Source organism: Dipodomys ordii, unplaced genomic scaffold (assembly GCF_000151885.1).
Source record: "Dipodomys ordii isolate 6190 unplaced genomic scaffold, Dord_2.0 Scaffold342, whole genome shotgun sequence".
NCBI lineage: Eukaryota > Metazoa > Chordata > Mammalia > Rodentia > Heteromyidae > Dipodomys > Dipodomys ordii.
In genome coordinates this window covers 2,505-22,849 of record NW_012267558.1, presented here as the reverse complement: position 1 = coordinate 22,849, position 20,345 = coordinate 2,505, and positions in this window count along the sequence as shown.

Sequence of the window (20,345 nt, the reverse complement as noted above, 5' to 3'; positions counted from 1 at the left end):
CTTGGCGAGATCGGGTGTGCTGGATGTACTCTCCCAGTTGCTGGAGAATGCTATGAGCTCCTGTCTTGTTTTTTTTTTTTTTTTTTAGTCTGTTGTGGGTCTGAACTCTGGGTCTGGGAGCTGTCCCTGAGCTCTTCAGCTCAAAGCTAGTGCCCTGCCATTTAAGCAGAAGTGCCACTTCTGGCCCTTTCTTCTTATGTGGTACTGAGGAATCAGATCCAGGGCCTCATGTGCAAGGCAAGCATTCTACCACTGAGCCACCTTACCAGCCTGAGCTCCTGACTATTATCAGGTGCTGGCAGCCTGAGTTGTAAAATTCCCGGCTTGGGATATATGGAGCAGGTTCTGGTGGTGTTTGAGCTTCTGGTTCTACTGCGCTGGACACACAGGTCTTTCACTGTCATAGCCATGATTTCCAGGGGGTGCAGTTCCCTTCTTTCCCACTCTGTTGAGGCATATGTTCAGCTTCTGACTTCAATCAGGAGGAGTTAGTTGTGTTACTCAGGCACCTGATCCCCAGGCCTGGTCCTGGCTCTTGGTCGCCTGCCTAAGGCACACCAGTTGTACCTGTGCTGCTGTGTATCCTGCTTGGGTTATGAAGCCTGGACTACATAGTTCAGGTTTCTTCCACTGTTGGCTATTGTGACCTAAGGGCACTGTTCCTGGCTTGAGCCTTTAAGCTCCCTGCCAGGCATGCTCTTGATCTAGCCTGGCCAGCTGGATGTGATCCATGGGCCAGTGGAACACTCGATTATTTGCCAGTTTTAGTGGGACCTGTAGTCCAGGTGTTGGGGCAGGGGTCTGGGTCAAGATCTGGTGGTTCCCAGCAGCTCTGGTCTCCCTTGAAGGGAGATGCGTTGTCCCTGCAGGGTACTCACTCTGGAGCTAGTTGGGAACTCTCCATCTGTTGTTTCTATGTGATGTAGGTCACCAGTTGCCGCTGCAATTTGCCTTCAGTTGAGATGCTTGTGGGCTGGGCCAGGTGGCGGCGGCTCCGCATCAGTGTGTCTCATCTGTTTCTGCCTCTGTTGCTGCTATCTGGGTCGGCTCTGCTGGCTGTGCTAACCTCCAATGCCACCACAGACTGTAGTGGCCTCCAGCTGAGGGGTGGGAGAGTGGACTCTGTGAAAGTTCTGAGCACTGAGGTTTGTCTCTGTTTACACTCTCCAAATCAACACCAGTACCTTGAGGGTCTTCTTCACTTGCATTCTGTGGGTGGACCACTGTAGTTATGGGGTTCCCCCCATGGGGCCATGGGGTTGAGTGGCTTTGGTGGGATTGAGCCCCTCTGCTCAGCAGGTGAGGGGTGGGGAAAGGGTCTTTGTGCAGGCTCCTAGCTCTGAAGTTTCACTGAGATCAGCAGGTCCAGCACCAGTACCTCAGGCATCTTCTGCATGTGTGATATGCAGCTGACCCCATGTGTCTCTGGGGACTCCAGCAGGCCCTGCTGGGCTCAGATGGCTGAGGCTTGGTGCACAGCCAGCAAAAGTTGGGAGAAGGTTTTTCATGCATCTCAGTTCTGAAATTGTTTTCTTTCTTTCTTTTTTTTTCCCACCTCCTGTTTTTCTCTGGGTGTTCGTCTTTTTGTTGTTGTCAGTCTCTTGGGGAAATTAAGGGTTGGAACTTGAACCCTCTTTTTGATTGGAGAGAACTGTAGTGTTTTCCTACTGTTCCATGGGCATCTTGACCCCCCCCACCCCCCGGCTCAAAATGTGTTTCTTGAAGTCAGCAGATGGAAGGATCTTGCTTTTTGATCCAACTACATGATCTATGTCACTGAATTGGAGAGTTAAGTCCATTAATCTTGAGAGTTATGACTGAGAGGTGTTTGGTAGTTCCTGCCATGTTACTGACCTCCTTGGGAGTTGTGGCAACTGGGTTCTTCCTATGATTTTTACATTCTCTGTTTGGGTGCTGTTTCTGGTCCTTTATCATACTCTTGTTGGTTTTCTATGTGTAGGACATCTTTAAGTATCTTTTATAGGGATGGTTTGGTGGAGATATATTGTTTTTATTTTTCTTTTCTGTGGAAGGTTTTTACTTGTCCTTCCATTATGAAGGAGAGATAAGCTGGGTACAGTATTCTTGCTTGATAGTTTTTTGTCTTTAGGGCGTGGCATGCATCATTCCAGGCTCTTCATGTGTACATTGTCTCTACAGAGAAATCTGAGTTATTCTGATTTTTTCCCTTTATATGTAATTGATATTTTCTCTGGCCAGCTTTAAGGATCCTTACCTTGGTTTCTAATGATCCTGTACAGATTACAGTGTGATGGTGGCATGTCCTGTTCTGGTCTGGTCTATTTGGGGTTTTAAAGGTTTCTTACATCAGATTGGGTCTATCTTTTTGCAGGTTTGGGAAGTTCTGTGCTAGAATACTGTTAAATAAATTTCCTAGATCTTTAAATTCTGTCTCTAGGCTCTGCTCTACACTCATTAGCCTTAAATTAGGCCTTCCAATGTTGTCTTCTAAATGTGGAATAGAACTAACATAGTTCCTGGATTTGTGTTGAATACTTGTCTTTTCTTTCTGTATAATGTCTAGGCTCTCTTCAATCCTAAAGATTCAATCTTCAGGCAGAGTGCCACTGGCTCACAACTGTAACTTAACTACTCAGGAGGCTGAGAGCTGAGGATCTCGGTTCAAAGACACATGGGACAGGAAAGTTTATGAGATTCTTATCTCCAATAAGCCACCAGAAAACTGGAAGTGGCACTGTAGCTCAAGTGGTAGAGTGCTTGCCTTGAGCTGAAGAGCTGAGGGACAGTGCCCAGGCCCCAATTTCCAGCCCCATGACCTACAAAATCAAAAAAAGTTTCAATCTTCTGCATGGTCTAACCTACTGACAAGATTTTCTACTTTTTTTTTTAATTTCCTTTCCTTCTAATTGATCGGGTTTGATGGCTTCAACTTCTTTGTTGGACCTTTGTTTTACATATTTTTTGGGGGGGGGCTTCCAGTCGTGGGGCCTGTACTCTGGGCCTGGGCTCCATCCTTCAGCTCTTCAGCTCAAGGCTAGCGCTCTATCATTTGAGCCACAGCACCCCTTCCAGCTTTTTTTCATTTTGCTTATGTGGTGCTGAGGAATCAAACCCAGGGCCTCAGGCATGCAAGGCAAGCACTCTACCATTGAGGCACCTTCCCAGCCCTGTTTTAGACCTTGTATGGACTTCTGTACCTCCTTAATTTATTTTTCAGTGTTCATTCTCAAATTCCTTAGTTGATTGGTTATAGTTTCATTGAACTCCCTTTCCTTCTGTTGTGCTTCATTCAACATTCTCTCTGTGGCCTCCATGTGTTTCCTCCAGCTTTCTGTTTGTGGATTCCATGAATTCCTCCATTAATCTTTTTTTATTCTCATCCCACTCACGCAATTCCTCTATTCATCTTTAATTAGCCTCCTCATGCTTGCAAAATTCTGTATTAATCTTTGGTTAGCCTCATCATGATCATGAATTTCCCTATCATGCTCACACAGAGTCCTTTGCAGGCTTTCAATCTTTGTATTCAGGTTGTTTACCAGTATTGTTTGTAGAGCATTTTGGGAACTCTCCTCTGACTTATTCATTAATTGCTCTGTTGCCTGATTATCATGAGTGTGAGTTGATATGCCTGGACTTGCCATTTTTCTTGTGTTTCTCCGTTTTTTTTCTGCACATTTGGATATATAAGCAAAAACAGTTCCACAATAGAACACTATTTTAAGGCATGCATCAACAAGAGTCCTGTAGTAACACAGATTGTTTGATGAAGTCAAAATGAGTACAGACACCATCTAGTTCAACAAATACACTCTAGTTAAACAACAAACAAGTAGGGATCAATGGACTAAGAAAATCAAAAAGGAGTCAGAAGACCAGAAATTAATTGGTTTAGGGAGAATTGTGAGGAGAAAATAAGATTAGAAGAATGTGGTGAGGGAAAGGAAAAGAAGGAATATAACCAAGATCTAAATTCAGAGAGAGGAAAAGGATAGAAGCAAAGGAGAAGAGAGATAAAGAAAAGGGAAAAATAAAAAATTAAAAAATTAAACACTTAAAATTATATAAGCTAAAGAAATAATACTGCACTTAAAGGAGTTAAGGCTGAGACTTTTTGAATTGAGTTATCTATATCTAAATTAAGTATGCACACGATGAAGGATGAGGTGTAATATTCAAAGATGGGTATATATCTGGGGATGAACAGAACAACAATTAAGTAAAGCAAAAACACAAGAAGGACCAAAAGAGAAAGAGTAAAAAGAGAATTTTAAAAAAGCCTAAAATAAAAATTATGAAAAAAACAGAAAACAATTAAAAAATGTAATTATGTAGAAAAGGAAATCTTCATTTTTTTTGGTCGGTTGTGGTGCTTGAACTCTGGGCCTGGGCACTGTCCCTGAACTCTTCAGCTCAAGTATAGTGCTCTACCACTTGCCACAGCTCCACTTCCAGCATTTTCTGCTCATGAGGTACTGAGGAATCGAACCTAGGGCCTCAGGCATGTGAGGCAAGCACTCTATCACTGAGCCTCCTTCCCAGCCCAATTTTCTTTTGGTGGGAGGAATCTTGTGTCTCCCCTGTGTCTGTAATGAGTCTCTTGTGGTTTTGCCTGTGGTGTTTGGTTTTCCTGAGGCTTGATTGATTTCTTAAATCAATTTGTTTGAGCAGGCAAAAAGAAGCTCTGCATTACCAGCGATTTTATGAACCTTCTCCCAGGCTAGTTCAGTGGGATGGTGATCTGCTTTGAGTATCACAAAAGAGGTAGATGTCTGTTTCCTCTAGCTTGGAGTTGCTGTATTGGGGAATAGGTTGTGGGTAGGGTTGAGGCCTGTCAGCGATCAGTAGCTTTTCCCTAAGGTGCTAGATCCTGAAATACTCACACAGCACGGCCTGGAACCATCCTCAAGATTTTTGTTTACTGAGTTTCAATTGTTTTACTTTTACCCTCCAGTAGCTGGATCAGCTGCCTGTGCTGCAGTCTGGTGGGGCAGCCTCTAGCTGTGTTTACCCAGTGAAGAAATTCACTCTTCCATAGGCAGAACTCCCTCTGTCTGGGAAGGGCAACTTTCACCTGCGTGGAGCTGAGCCCCTCAGCTCAGATTCCTTTAACTTGTTGAATGGCTTCTATTGTCTTCTTCAGAGGCCCGAGTTAAATGCTAGCTTCTCTGGCCTGGTCTGTGTCAGTATCAAAGATGGAGTTCTTCTTTGGTGGAGTGAGGATATCGTGTGTTACTCACACCTTCTCCTTAGTTTCCAGCCCCTCCATGGTCTGCAACAGTCTGTGGTCAGCAGGATGACGATTTCTGCTGCATGTCACTTCTTGCTGGTAGTGCTAGACTCTGCTTACACACCACCTCTGGCACTTCATCCCGGGCTTTCTCTTTTGATATGGTGGCCATGGCAGCAGCCTCTGCTGTCGCTGCCCTGGACACTAGTGAGTGCTTGAATCTGTCTCTTTAACCAAGGTGCCTGAATTTTTCCTTGCTGGCCAAACTCTCTATACTATGATGGCACACTTGGTGTGACCCTCTAACCTTGGACTTTTCACTGGAACACTAAAACTGGTTTATACGTGAGAGTTTGTTTAACCCACAGCTTCTCTTCTACCGTCTTACTCCAGACCATTTTTGTTTCTTTTGTATGTTCTTCCCCCGGTTGTCCCTGTACTTGATTTTGATACCCTGCATTTTACATATACATTTATCTAATTTAGGGAAAGGAACAGGAATAACAAAATGCTGAAACAAGGACACAGTGTGACCCATTGCAACAATGATACCCACAAGCACTATATTGGAAATGAACTTTACCACTTCAGGTGGAGGTGAGGAGTGACAGAGGTAGGGAAGGGAAGGGATTGTAGGACAACAACAAAGGAGGGCATAACATTGCTGGACAAGAATGTATTCATTACTCATGTAACTAAAACCCCTCTGTACAACATTTTTACAATAAAATAAACATTAAAAATGTGTTAGGTGTGAGAACAAGGAAAAACACTTATCCTGCAAAAAATTAATCTCAAACATTGCCTTTAGTCATCTATACCCCTGATTTTAAAACTTTAATGTTTGTGCCTTTAATCACTCACACTCTGTTAGAGTATACCTCTGTCCTTTGGCTTGCCTGCTGTCTTGCCAGATTGTTTGCATGCTTGATTGCTTGTTTGCTTACTCAAAAAACTCTGCCAACTTTACATAACACCATTACTTGTTCTGAAATTGTTATCCTGTGAAGGAATTGAAATACCTGGTAGTAAAACTCTTAAGTGGAGGGTCCCTACTTCTGCAGGGAATCTTCACAAACTTTTACCTGGAAATGGTGACAAAAGAAGATAAAAGGAAATAATTACAGAGCAAGTCAGACTGATAAAAAGCAATTTATATTTCCTTCTTGCTAAACATGTGAGTAGATTATTTTGACTTCTCATTTTGCAGTTAACATGAGGTAAAGTAGTGAATTGTTTTGAAATGGAAGTGAAGGAGTTGAGACAAGGAAGCCCCATTTGTCTGTAGGAGCCTATCTTGACTTCTTGACAGGGTAAGTCTTCACTACTATGTCATTGCTGCCTTCAATCCTGCCAGTGTATTGAGTAGTCAGTCCTGACAACCACATGAGTCAGAGCCACTCTTAAGCTGTTTTCAAAGGCTGAGCCTGAAGAAGTAATTTGGATGGCTCTTTATACCAGGGGCTCAACTCCAGTGTACTTATGGAAATGGGAAGGAGAAATGACTGAGCACTGATTGCATTTCCACCACATATCTCTCAGTTCTGATCTTACACTGATGACCTTTGTTAGGAGTGGAAGGCCTGGGCTCAACACAATAGTGGGCTGGTCCAAAAAGTGCCAGTGGATGAGTGAGGATGATAGCTTCTTCCAGCCACATTTCTTAAGAGACATGATTTGTCCATAAAAGGAAAACACTTATATTTAAAGTACATAGAGCATAGTTTAGTAAATGGAACAAATGCCACTAAGGTAAGAAATTCATGGCAATGTTTAAGCATGAACATTGTTACTTCTCCTTTTTAAAAATTCTGCTACTTGAATATTTTTAAATTTAATTTTTTAATTATAAAGATGCTGTACCAAGGGGTTACAGATACATGAGTATGGTAATGAGTACATTTCTTATTGAACATTGTTACACCTTCCTTTGTTTTTCTCCTATCCCTTTCCTCCTACTTCTCCCCCCACACCTGCCTAAGTTGTAAAGATCATTTCCATCATAGTGTCTTGTAAGTATCATTGTTGCAATGGGTCATTCTGTGTCCTTATTTCAACATTTTGTTATTCCCCCTCCCCTCCCCAAATGAGATAAATGTATATACAAGGTGCAATGACAATAGGGGATATACCATAGTGGGAAGAACATACAACAGAAATAAAAAAATTAAAACAGTACATTAAAAAGAACAACAATGAAGAAAAACCTTTTTTTGTCTATAACTTGGGGTTCATTTCACTTAGCATCATCTTATATGGTCATATATCCATAGCTTTTGAGCTTTTCTACTCATCTGATAAGATTATCTTAGATGTATACTGATTATTGCAAATAAGGGAAACCATGGGACCTATATTTCTTTAGGTCTGGCTTCCTTCACTTAATATGAATTTTTCCAAGTCTTCCCATTTCCCAACAAATGTGATGATGTCATTCTTTCTCATGGAAGCAGAGAATTCAATTGTGTGTGTATGTGTGTGTGTGTGTGTGTGTGTGTGTGTGTGTGTGTTTGTGTGTGTGTGTATCACATTTTCTTGATCTATTCATCTACTGAGGGGCATCTGGGTTGGTTCCATACTTGAATTTTTAATTGCATTTTAAAGTAAGAAAACTTGGATTACATGGGAAAAACTAGGTTCAAAAGATAATATCACCTAGGTCCTATTAGCATGAGCTGTAATCCTAGTACTCCAGAGGCTAATATTTGGAGCTCAAAATTCAAAGCCAACCCAGGATGAGAAGTCCATGAGATTCCATCTCCAGAGAGAAGCTGTGCCAGAGGAACAGCTCAAGAGCCAGCCATAAACAAGCAGAGTGACCAAGAATGCAATGCCCTGAGTTCAAATCCCAGGAACAGCACAATAAAGGAAAAAAAAGATTATCACAAAGGGAAGCCAGCAAATTTGAGGTCAGTTTTCCACACTGTAACTACCTTAGTAATGCTATGAAGGTAAGATATTGGCTCAAGAGGATTGCTATTCAAGGTCAGACTGGAAAAAATAATGGAGATCCCATATCAAACAATAAGACAGGTATGGTAATTCATGTGTGTGATTCCAGCCATGCGGGAGAACATAGATAAGAGGCTTGTGGGGCAGAAGGAATGTGTTATAAAGCTGGCTCTGGAAAAAATGTGATACTCTACTTGAAAAATAACCAAAGTAAAAAACGGCTAGAGTTTTAGGTCAAAAGGTAAAAAATACCTGATTAGAAAGTGCAATGGCCTGAGTTCAAAGCTCTAGTAGTGCCAAAAATATAATTTGTATGCAATAATATTTATCCTTTAAAATGGTTTAAATATATACTGTGAGTTTTATGAATTATTTTAAGTTAGTTTTAATTTCTCATTAAAATTATAAATTTAATTTTATGTAATTATTTTTCATTTTCTTAAGTGAAAGAACTGTCATGGAACTATCATATTTTCAAATTAGAGAATATTTTCATCATTTCAAAACCCAAATCTGTAGATATTAGCACTCAGTACCCATTCTTCCTTCCTCTTTACACAATAATTAGCTTTTGTGTTTGTATAGCTTGGACAATTGTTTGATATCTTGTGGAAATGGAATAATATCTGATCTTTGTGACTAGCTTATTTGTGTTGCATAATGATCTCAAGTTTACTCTTTTTTAAAAATTGTTATTGCAAAGGTGATGTACAGAGTGCTTGCCATTACATAACTCAGGGAATGAGTACATTTCTTTTTGAACAGTGTTGCCTCTTCCATCATTTCTCCCAGTTGTCCCTCCTGACACCCCTCCCCCATAAGGAGGATAGCTCATTTGCAACATAGTGTCAGGTGAATATCACTGCTAAATTTGTTCACCCATTACTAGAGCATATTTCGTTTTTATTCCTTTTATGACTGAATCATATTCCCTTTCATTCATTTTGTTCATGCATTTGCCAGCTGATGGCATTTGAGTTATCTCACAATTTGGCTATCATGAAAAATGCTAATATGAGTAAGATCCTGTGTACACATGTTATTTCAATTCTCTTAGGCAATATTGCTAGATGTGGAATTTTGAGTCATGTTTATACTCCACCTTTTTATTTTCTGCTGTGTGTGTGTGTGTATTCTTGCTTTATTATGGAGATAACAAATTGCAAAATTTCCTGGGCTGACCTTGAATCTACAATCCTCCTGCCTTTGCCTCCTCAGTATCCAGGACTGTAGATGTGTATGATCACTCCTAGCTCTATACATAATTTTGTGTTAGTCCTGAGACTTGAAATCAGGGCCTCAGCACTTGTCCCTGAGCTTTTCTGCTCAAGGCTACTGCACTTCTAGCTTTTTGTTGTGGGTAATTGGAGATAAGAGTCTCTTGGAAACTTGTTCAACCACTGTGGAAAGTAGTATGGAGGTTCATCAAAAGACTCCACATAGAGCTCCCCCATGACCCAGCAATCTAACTTTTGGGCATTTACCCAAATGTTCACAAACAAGACTATATTAAAGCTACCAGCACAACTATGTTTATTGCAGCATTATTTACCATCGCTAAGATATGGAACCAACCCAGATGCCCTTCAGTAGATGAATGGATCAAGTAAATGTGGTATATATACATAATGGGATTTTATGCCTCCATCAGAAAGAATGGCATTGCCCCATTTGTTAGGAAATGGAAAGACTTGGAAAAAATTATATTAAGTGAAGTAATCCAGGCCCAAAGAAACATAGGTCCCATGGTTTCCCTTATTTGCAATTACTAGTATATGTCTGAGTCAAGCAGAAGTGGTCAGAGAAGTTGATGTTAGGTGAAATGAACCCTAAGATAAGGACTCAATTTTTTTTTCTTTCTGTTTTTTAAGTTAATTTTATTTCATTTTATTATTTTTATTTTTGTCGGTCATGGGGCCTGAACTGTGGGGCTGGGCACTGTCCCTAGCTCTTCAGCTCAAGACTAGCCCTCTCCCACTTGAGCCACACCACAGTGCCACTTCTGGCTTTTTCTGCTTATGTGGTGCTGAGGAATCAAACTCAGGGCTTCATGCATGTGTGGCAAGCACTCTACCACTGAGCCACCTTCCCAGCCCATATTTTTTTTCTTTCTTGTGATTGTTTCTAGCATATTTATATGATGATTATTTTGTTACATTGTATGACCCTTCCCCACGGTATAACCCCTGTTTTCACTGTATTTGATGTTGGTATAATTCGTGGAGGGGAAGAGAAAAAACAAATTGTTTAAATAGGGATACAGTTGGACCCATTACAACAATGAGATGTACAAGACATTAGGTCGAAAAAAGAACTTTACAACTTTGCCGCCATGGCAGGGGGGGGGCGGTTGGGAAGTGAGGGGAGATGGGAAGGGATGGGAAAGGGAAACAGAGGAGGAGGTAACAATGCTTGATAAGAAATGAACTCGTAATGAACCCTAAGATATGTATTCAAATGCTTTTTTTTTCTTTCATGCGATTGTTTCTAACACATTTATAAAATTATTTCTTTGTAGCTTTGTATGTCCCTCCCCCACAGTATTACCCCTGCTTTCACTGTATTTGATGTGGGTATAATTTGTGGAGGGGAAAGGGAAAAACAAATCGTTTAAATAGGGATACAGGTGGACCCATTGCAACAATGAGATGTACAAGTCATTATGTCGAAAAATGAATGTTACAACTTTGGTGGGGGGGGTAGTGGGGAGGATTGGGTGGGGGGGCGGGGGGAGGAGGATGGGAAGGGATGTGAAGGGTAAACAAATGAGCAGGCTACAATGCTTGATAAGAAATGTACTCATTATCTTGCCCATGTAATTGTAAACCCTCTGTACAGTATTTTCACAATAAAAAACATTAAAAAAAAAAGAAATGAACTCATTACCTTGCCCATGTAATTGTAGCCCCTCTGTACGGCATTTTCACAATTAAAAAAAAAAAAAGAGTCTCTTGGCCTTTCCTGCCCAGGCTGGCTTGGAAGTGTAATCCTTTGATCTCAGCCACCTGAGAGGCTAAGATTATAGGTATAAGCCACTGGAATTCATTGCCATTTTTCAGTTGAGTCAATTACATCTTTCTACTAAGGTATAGGAGATTTTCTCCTTCAGTGGTACTTGAGCTTCAATGCACAGCTTTGTGTTTGGTAGGCAGGTGCTCTTCTGCTGAGCCATGACTCAACCCCTGTCCTATTTTTTGAGACAGGTTCTTTGTCCATGCCAAAGAAGGTGCCTGGAATGCCATCTGCCTATTTTATATTATATTATATTTTATTTATTTATTTTTGGGTCTGGTCATGGGGCCTGAACTCTGGGCCTGGGCGCTGTCCCTCAGCTCTTCAGCCAAAGGCTAGTGCTCTACCACTTGAGCCACAGTGCCACTTCGGCTTTTTTTCATTTCTCTTATGTGGTACTGAGGAATCGAACCCAGGGTCTCAGGCATGCAAGGCAAGTGCTCTACCACCAAGCCACCTTCCCAGCCCCAACCATCTGTCTATTTTAGTCTTCTGTTTTAGCTGGGATGATTTGTGTATATTTTTATGCACAGCTCCTTCAGTCTCCTGGAATTTTCTTCCTGGGATTGGCCTGGAAACATAGCTCTGCCAAGCTGTCTCACAAACTAAGTTGATAGTTGGAGCCAGCGCAAGGTCTATAGATTGAGAAAGTGTCTTCTGAACTCTTCTGATGAAAATGGTCTCAAATTGTTTTTCTCTCATTCTCAGTTTCTGAAGTAGCCAGGATTATAGGTGTTCGTTGCTAGGGTTCAGCACCCTGCACTACTCAATTCTTATTTCCAAGAACTCTTAGTGTTCCTTAGGCTACTAACATAAGTCATCACTGCTTTTTAGATACTGATTTATATTTTTAGTTGATTATCTAAGATCTACATATGTGTATATATATTTATACATATATATGAAATGAAAGTGGCATGTAGTAAGTTCTGATTTAATATATGTAGACCATGTAGGAGTTAAAATAAGGGAGGGAAAAAGGATACCTCTGAAAGCATTTGCAAATCTACCTAATCCAAAGGCTTCCAACCTTCAGTTGGGCCTGGGAGGGAAAACTTGAACCTACATCTCATCTATCTAAGCTAAAGACATTTTATTCTGTCTTGTTTTGTCCTAAGGGGCTGATTTGTGCTACTTGTTGGTAGTGAGTGGAAAATGGGAACGGACTGGCTATGCAGGTGCTAGGGACTGCTGCTGCTCTTAGTTTCCTCCATAGTGGTATCTCTGGAGTATTGCAGGAAAAGCATCTGGAGATGGTCAGTGTGTAATCATGTGAAAATTCCTTGGTCTGGGGCTGGCCACAGGAGTTTCTAATCTAAGATATTTACTAGCATGTATGAAGAAACTAGAGTGTATGTCTGTATGTGTATGTGTGCAAAAGGTGGTATAAATAGAGAAAGGAGGGTCTTAATGCTGGGAATTATGCTTGCTAGGAAAGCATTCTCCCCCTAAGTGATATACTGTCTTTCTTGCTTCCTGGGTAAGTATTTGGATGGAGATTATTTTACTTTATAATTCCTGTCATAGGAGAGAGGACAGGCATAAGCCCTCATATTCAGCTTTTTCTATTGAGATGGAATTTTGTGAACTTCTCTCCATGCCATGGTAGTATAATGATCCTGATCTTAAATTCCAAAATAACTGGGTAAAAGGCATGGACCTCTGCACCTAACTGTGGGTTGAGATGGGATCTTATGAATATGCTTATGCTGGCCTGGAAACACTCCTCCTCAGCCTCTCACTTACAAATGAGCCACTTGCACTCAGCTGCTAACATGGAGTTTTTCAGGTTGGAGGGCCTTACTTCTTGATTTCATTTGCAACTTATGTGAATGTCATTCTTAAATTAGCTATTCACCCTTGATTATACCACTGCTATAGTTAAAGTGTTTGTGATATTTATGTGTTGTTTTAGTGCTTAATTTGCCCTGTTATTTAGAAAATTTTACCACTAGTGTGCATTTATCACATTTAGAAAATAAGTAAGAGAACCCTTTTTGCTGACATTATTTACTAATATTAAATCTTGTTCATGTTAGTATTTTCAAAACTTGTTTTCTTTTGACAGTTATTGGGATTTGAACTCAAGATATATGCAGATGTGCAACTACTGATCCAAGCCTCAGTTCTTTTTCTGTGGTGGTTACTTTCAATGTATTATCTCACATTCTACCCAAGCACACATCTGGACCATGAGCTGCCTATTGTAGGTTTCCTATCATAACTAGGATGGCAGATGTGCCCAATACACTTTGCTTCTTTCTGTGGCATAATATTTTGTAGACTTTTCAGCCTGCAGTAACCTGGAATCATGATTCTTCTAATCTTTGCCTCCCACATAGCTAGCATGACAGGGATATGCCACTATGCCTAGGTATAGATTGAGAAAATGTCTTGTGATTTTATTTTCTACTAGAACTGTCTCTAACTGAAATTTGTCCCCTACTTAATTCTCAACCTCTCGATCCTACAGATATCAGCCATCAATGCTTAGCTTGATATTTAAACATTTAACCTAAGAGCATTGTAAAAGGCTTTGAAAAGGAGTCATCTTCTGCTCTTCATTCCTGGCAATTGAGAACCATATAATGTCAAGCCTTGAATGTGACATTCTTTTAAACATCACAAAACACCTACTTTAAATTCATAGTGATCAGATATTACATTTGTGTGGTCATTAGGCAGTTGATGGAGACTGACATGTTAGAGGAAGCCGGGGTTCCGTTGACTCCACATGAACCTCTTCGTGTATGGACTGTAATTCTTAGCCCAGGGTCATGGATAGAATAGATATTCTTTCTTGAGTAGAGTCCATAATAGGTAGAGAGATTCCTTGGATCCAGATATTACCATAGGTCGTTATAATATTACCATATCATAGATAACTATGATAAGAAAAAGCAGGAATATGCCCAGTCTCTCCCCCATGGTATAACCCCTGCTTTCACTGTGTTTGATGTTGGTATAATTTGTGGAGGGGAAGGGCAAAAACAAATCATTTGACTAGTGATACAGGTGGATCCATTGCAACAATGAGATGTATAAGTCATTATGTCGAAAAACAAACTTTACAACTTTGGTGGTATGGGGGAGGATCAAGTAGGGGGAGGTGGGGGGAGTATTGGAAGAGATAGGAAAGGGAAACAAAGAGGAGGCAGCAATGCTTGATAAGAAATGTACTCGTTATCTTGCCCATGTAATTTTAACTCCTCTGTACAGTATTCTCACAATAAAAAAAGAATATTTCAGAAACAGGAAAGAAGTATTAGGGATCTGATGGCTCTCATAGTATCCAAAAATCATACAGTAAGAACATGCATATTGTATGAACTGTGGAAACAATTCCTTTGGTGGTAGCCTAAAGGTTATAATAGAAACTTCTATGTTCACTTAGAAACAACCACTTTTCCTCTTCATTTGTAAATAGAAACAGGGCCACGTTTTGCTTATAAATATCTTTTTCCACAGGAAAGACAATTTTCATGATAATCCTCTAGTACCTAAAGTTGTAAAAGAAACTATAAAATAAACTTCTATGTTCAGTTGGAAAGAAGAACTTTTCATCTTACTTTGCAAAGAAGTATGTTTTCAATGGAAAAATTAAAAGATCAGAAGTTTTAGAATGGTTATTATTTAAGCCAAATATTTCTATATATTAAATCAAGATTGAATACCTAGTAAGGAAACACTGAAATTTAGTATAACTAAGTGAAATGTTGTTTAATTGGACACACTATCAAACACAGAGGATAGAGGGACAGAAAACTTGGAGAATTAATAGGGGGCTGAGTAATCAGTCAAAAGAATGCCAACGGTCCAAAGAGGCAATGTGGTAGCTATAGAAGTGAAGTGTAGTAAGAACACAGTTAGAATTAACGCCGAGACATCCAACTGATAGTAGAACATGACAGATAGTTGTTGTTGTCCAGCTAACTTCTAGCAGGACCCCAGGGATCCATAAATGCCTATAGGCGGGTGTGTTATTTCCTGAAGGCATATATAATGAAATGCTGTAGAAACTCCATCAGGATTAGCGTAATCTTCTCTCTGAGAAAGGTGGATAGAAGGAACCAAGACAAGATGGCATGTGTTATCTAATTGTGATTCCCAAATATGATGAGAGTTTTAGGTCCTGTGCCAACCCTGTTTTTAGCAAGGCACTACTAAGGCAAAGAAGTTCTGAAACCAGCAGTCATCACCCCATCTATCTATGACATAATCCTGCAGCACTGCCTCACTGCGCAGTGCACCAGCCAATCAATAAGGAGGTACTTCTACCAACCAATCGGCGAGGCATTTGTGCCTGCCAATGGCTTTGGGGCCCTGTGCCAAGCAGGGGCCAAGTTTGGAACCGTGTGCAGTGCCTCAGACACCAGTGAAGGCGTCACGTGAGTGTCACGGGATTGCTGAGGTGGGTGGCAGTTGACTGTCCTCGTGGCCAGGTCTTTGGTAGACTGTGAGGTTTAACAGTTTTAATGGTTTAACAGAGAAGAGGTAAAAGTTACAGCGGCACAAGGAGCCAGGCCCTGGAGAAGCAGGGTGGGCACAGTTCAGGAGAACTGTGGGGAACAAGTGAGTGATCGCGAGACAACAACTCCAGCCTACTCTGTCCTGATCTGGCCCACTGTAGGTGAGTAGGTGACTCTGGCCTAGTTCTGGGTGACTCTGGGCTACTCTGGCCTACTTGGCAACTCCAGCCTACTCCAGCATGTGATGCAGTTCCTTATTTGTGTCCTGGGTGGGCCATGAGTCCTGAGGGAAACCCAAGTCAAGATCCACATGTAAAGTGGACAATTCCAGGTGTTTCTGGGTGGAATTAAGGGTAGGATGGGAGATTTTATGTTGGGACTCTCATGTTCGACCCTGTGGCAGGGCAAGGCCACCTCTCACCTTGGCAGAGGTTTGCATCACTGGTGATGTGGGTGGGTTGGCCCTGGCTTCTTCTCTTCTCTCCCTCCAGCCCCCCCTCCTCCCTCCTCCCCACGCTGTACACCCTCTATTGGAGAGACACTGAGTCACTCTGAAACTAGAGGGCCGGGTTTGGCTTCTTGTCCTGCAGAACTGCACAAGCAGAAATCTGTAGGCATTCTTCACTAATGTTGAAGGGTGCCAAGGGAGCACAAGTCTGCATGTTGGTCTAGAGATAGAGAGGTCTGGATAGGATAAGATGAGCCACTGGCCTCTTGTTCCCCACCTGCTCCCTTCTGGCTACCTCACCCACTTGAGTCTTCCAGGTCATGCCAGCCAGGTGAATCCTGGAAAAAACATGGCCCACAAATGAACCTGCTTTCCCCATCCCTGTCTCTTTATAATTTGTCTGTGAATTTTCAACTCTCTCAGCCCTCTGTTTTTGTTAAGTACAGAAAGACAACAGCGATGGAACCCAGATCGAAGAAGCACCCCAGGCCAGCTGGCCAGATGGCTAGACATGACCAGCAGAATGTGACCCCCAACCTTTGTAATGAGCAGGATGTTACCCCCAACTGCTGTAATCTGCAGGATATGACCCCCAATCACTGTGATCAGCAGGAGGTGACCCCCAACCACCATGATCAGCAGGATGTGAACCCCAATGGCAGTGATCAGCCGGAGGTGACCCCCAACTATGGTAATCAGCAGGAGGTGATCCCCACCTGCAACCATCAGCAAGTTGACCCCCCCAACCATCATGGCTCAGGTTAAACATCCAAAGTGTACATGTAGTCCTTTTGAGCCTTGTGCTCTATTACAAGCCAGTGCCTGCCCAGATAAGGCCTGTCTCAAATCCTATCATGTAGAAAACAATGCTCGACTCAAGTACAGGTCTAGGATCATTGCTTGGGATTCTAGGCCTTTTTAAATACTGAATATTGCTTCTGAGACACATGGAACTTGTGGGATTCTAGCTTTTCATTAAAATCTTACAAGATTGCGGTGGAGCAGAGCTATAGAACATCCCAAGCAGATCTGGGTTTATGTATTCTTTACCTACAACATGTCTCCTAAGTAGGACCTGGGCTAAACTGACTTCCCCTCTATGAAGGTGTTTGGACAAATGTCTTTTTAAACTGTTCCAAGGCCCTAGCCTAATTGTAACTGAAAAGGATGTAAATGATTCAATCTGCATATGTATGTTTTGATAACTTTGTATGTCAATAAGCCTAAGAATATTCATAATGAAGACACTCCATGGGAGATTATCAAAACAGGAAATTACTGTAACAGGATTTTATTTTTTTTTCCTTTTAATGCAGCAAACAACCCAGTCATTCATATCAGGGAGAACACTCATGCCCTCTCAGAAGCAGAAGCATCAGAAGGGTAATTTGTTTAAAGTGATGTTTGCCTGATGATAAAACACTGCAGAAAAGTCAACTTCTCTGTGTTCTATGGAAATTACTTGACATGAAATAGTTCTTCTACAATAAGCATGGTGTTTTCCCCTTCATTTATTTGAAAACCTAATATGATTTTTTCTACAGAGCTGAATTGCAGGACATGTTTCAGAAATTACAAGGTAATTTTAGGAGACTTGCATTTCAAGAAACTGGTTTTAAAATAAAGTTAATATGAAAAATGTTTTTAGTGGCCTTCAGGATTGTTTTTGATGTCTTGTTCTTACACACACAATGTTAAAGGTTCTTCACATGGCTTTCTATTGTTGATTTTTCTGGTTAGACTGATTTTTTTAAAGAAGGTTCTTGCTATATAGGCAAGGCAGGCCTCTGTCTTGCATTCCTCCTACTTGATTCTCTCAAGGGCTGAAATTCATGGCCAACTATGCAGGGCTTAGATTTTCTGGCTTGTCCAATATAATTTGATGTGAAGGACTTGAATAAATAGTGAGATAACAGTGATCCTTTAACTTTCTACAATTTGAAAGGTTAGGAAAATAATTGGATGGGATACTCTCTATTCTTTGTTTGGTCATATATTTTGTGACAAATGGTGCATTAAAAAATAGATGTTTGAGCCAGGCACCGGTGTCTCATAGCTGTGATGCTAGCTACTCAGGATTCTGAGATGTGAGGATTGTGGTTCTAAGCCAGACTGTGCAGAAAAGTCCCTGTGAGACTCTTATCTCCAATTGACCACTCAAAAGCCAGAAGTGGCATTGTGTCTTAAGTGGTAGAGTGTTAGTCGTGGGCACTATGAGGCTCAGGGACAGCTCTGAAGTCCTGAGTTCAGGCCCCACAACTGACCAAAAAAGAAAAGACACATTTGTATTTTCATGACAGTTATTTTGATTATTTATTTTACTTTTCCATGGTTTTAGGTTAGTACAGATGAAATCCTCTAAAATAGTGATTGCTTGGTTATAGTACATAAATAACATGTGTTAGAGAACTAAATATTACAAGTGGCATACTTTAAAATTATGTAACTCATGCAGTTCATCCATGGTCCCTCTATAAGTGTCCACAATTTGAAGCATATTCTGTAGATTTTTGAAAAATTAGACTTTGCAAATATTTTTCATAACGAAATTAAAAACTGCTTTGAAATCCTTTTGTAAATGTTGGTATATACTGTTTTCTTTAGCTATAATCTATATTTAAAATATAAAAATGAAGTACAGTCATAACATTTCAAAATGAAATTGTCAATTATGGTAAGCTTTTGTTGAAAGAGAGAAAGGAAATAATTGTGTCATTTAAAATAATTCCTAGCCAGGCGCTGGTGGATCAAGCCTGTAATCCTAGCTACTCAGGAAGCTGAGATATGAGGATCGCGGTTCAAAGCCAGCCCAGGCAGGAGAGACCGTGAGACTCCTATCTCCAAAAAAACCACCAGAAAACCAGAAGTGGCGCTGTAGCTTAAGTGGTAGAGCGCTCGCCTTGAGCTGAAGAGCTGAGGGACAGCGCCCAGGCCCAGAGTTCAAGCCCCACGACTGACAAAAAAAAAAGAGTAAATTAATTCCTATTTGATAGGTCTTGCAATAGAACTACACTAATGTTCTTTATGCTTACTGTCTTGAAAGGAATCACTAAATACAAATTATTTTCAATGCAGAAGACATTATGAAGCTGCTTGCCACCAAGAGAAAAAATGTGAAACTGAAAGTCAATACATCTTTCAAAGCCATTCAGGAAAAATTGGATGAGTTGCTGAAATCACACCAGAAGCGCAGGTGAGGTTGCTAGGGTTTTAAGCCATATGCTTTGTAACATTGTAGCAAATCATTGGTACTGCTATTTTTTTAGTGCTTTATCTTAAACTCAGGGCCTGATGCTGTTTTGTTCAAGGCTGGTATGCTACAATTGAGCTACAGCTCCATTTCCAGCTCTTTCATCAAAGAAATGTCTCACTTTCCTGCCCAGGCTGACTTTAAATTGTGATATTCAGATCTTGTACCTGGGATAATAGGCATGAGCCAGCAGTGCCAAGCATACACACTACTTTTAAGCAATATATTGATTTGATTTTTCTTTCAAGCTTTCTTTTAATTTTTTTGTTTGTAATGGAGTTTTAACTCAGAGCCTCGGCAAGGACTATTGTGTTTGAATAACATAACTAGAGTTTTTATTTCTTTTGTTTGTTTTTCAGGTAGCATCTTGTCTTTGTCTAATCCCTACCTCACACTGTGATCTCCCTAATTTCACTTTCTGCATACCTGCAATTATAGGCATGTAACAGTATTGCCAGCTTATAGTTTTTTGTTTGTTTTTTAAGATCAGATCTATAACATTTAACCTACCTGGCCTTGAAGAATGATCCTCTACTTTCTAGCTCCATCATAACTTGGATGATAGTTATCACCAGTACACAGAACCTGTCTTGATTTTCCCACAGAAAATAATTATTTTCATTCAGTATCCTCATCTTATAATTGAACTGTGCTGCATTTCCTTGAGCTTCACAAAGATAATCTTTTTTTTCAAATTTTCAAGTATTAGTGCTTAGAAAGTTGTCCTCATTCGATGAATTCATTTTCTGCACTAAAGTTAAATGTCTCAATAAATTAAACCTTCAGGTAACAGTACTCATTGACATGGAAAAATAGGAAATTTTATACCATAATCACGTATAAATTCAACTTTTCATATACAACCCTCTTTGTAACGAAATAGGGAACTGTGAAATAGTTTTCTATGGAATTCCTGGATGATAAATGGATGTAAAATTCTGAATTACTTACCTCAGGAAATTGTAATCAATAACACTAACCTCTTTTTGATCTTTAAGGTGT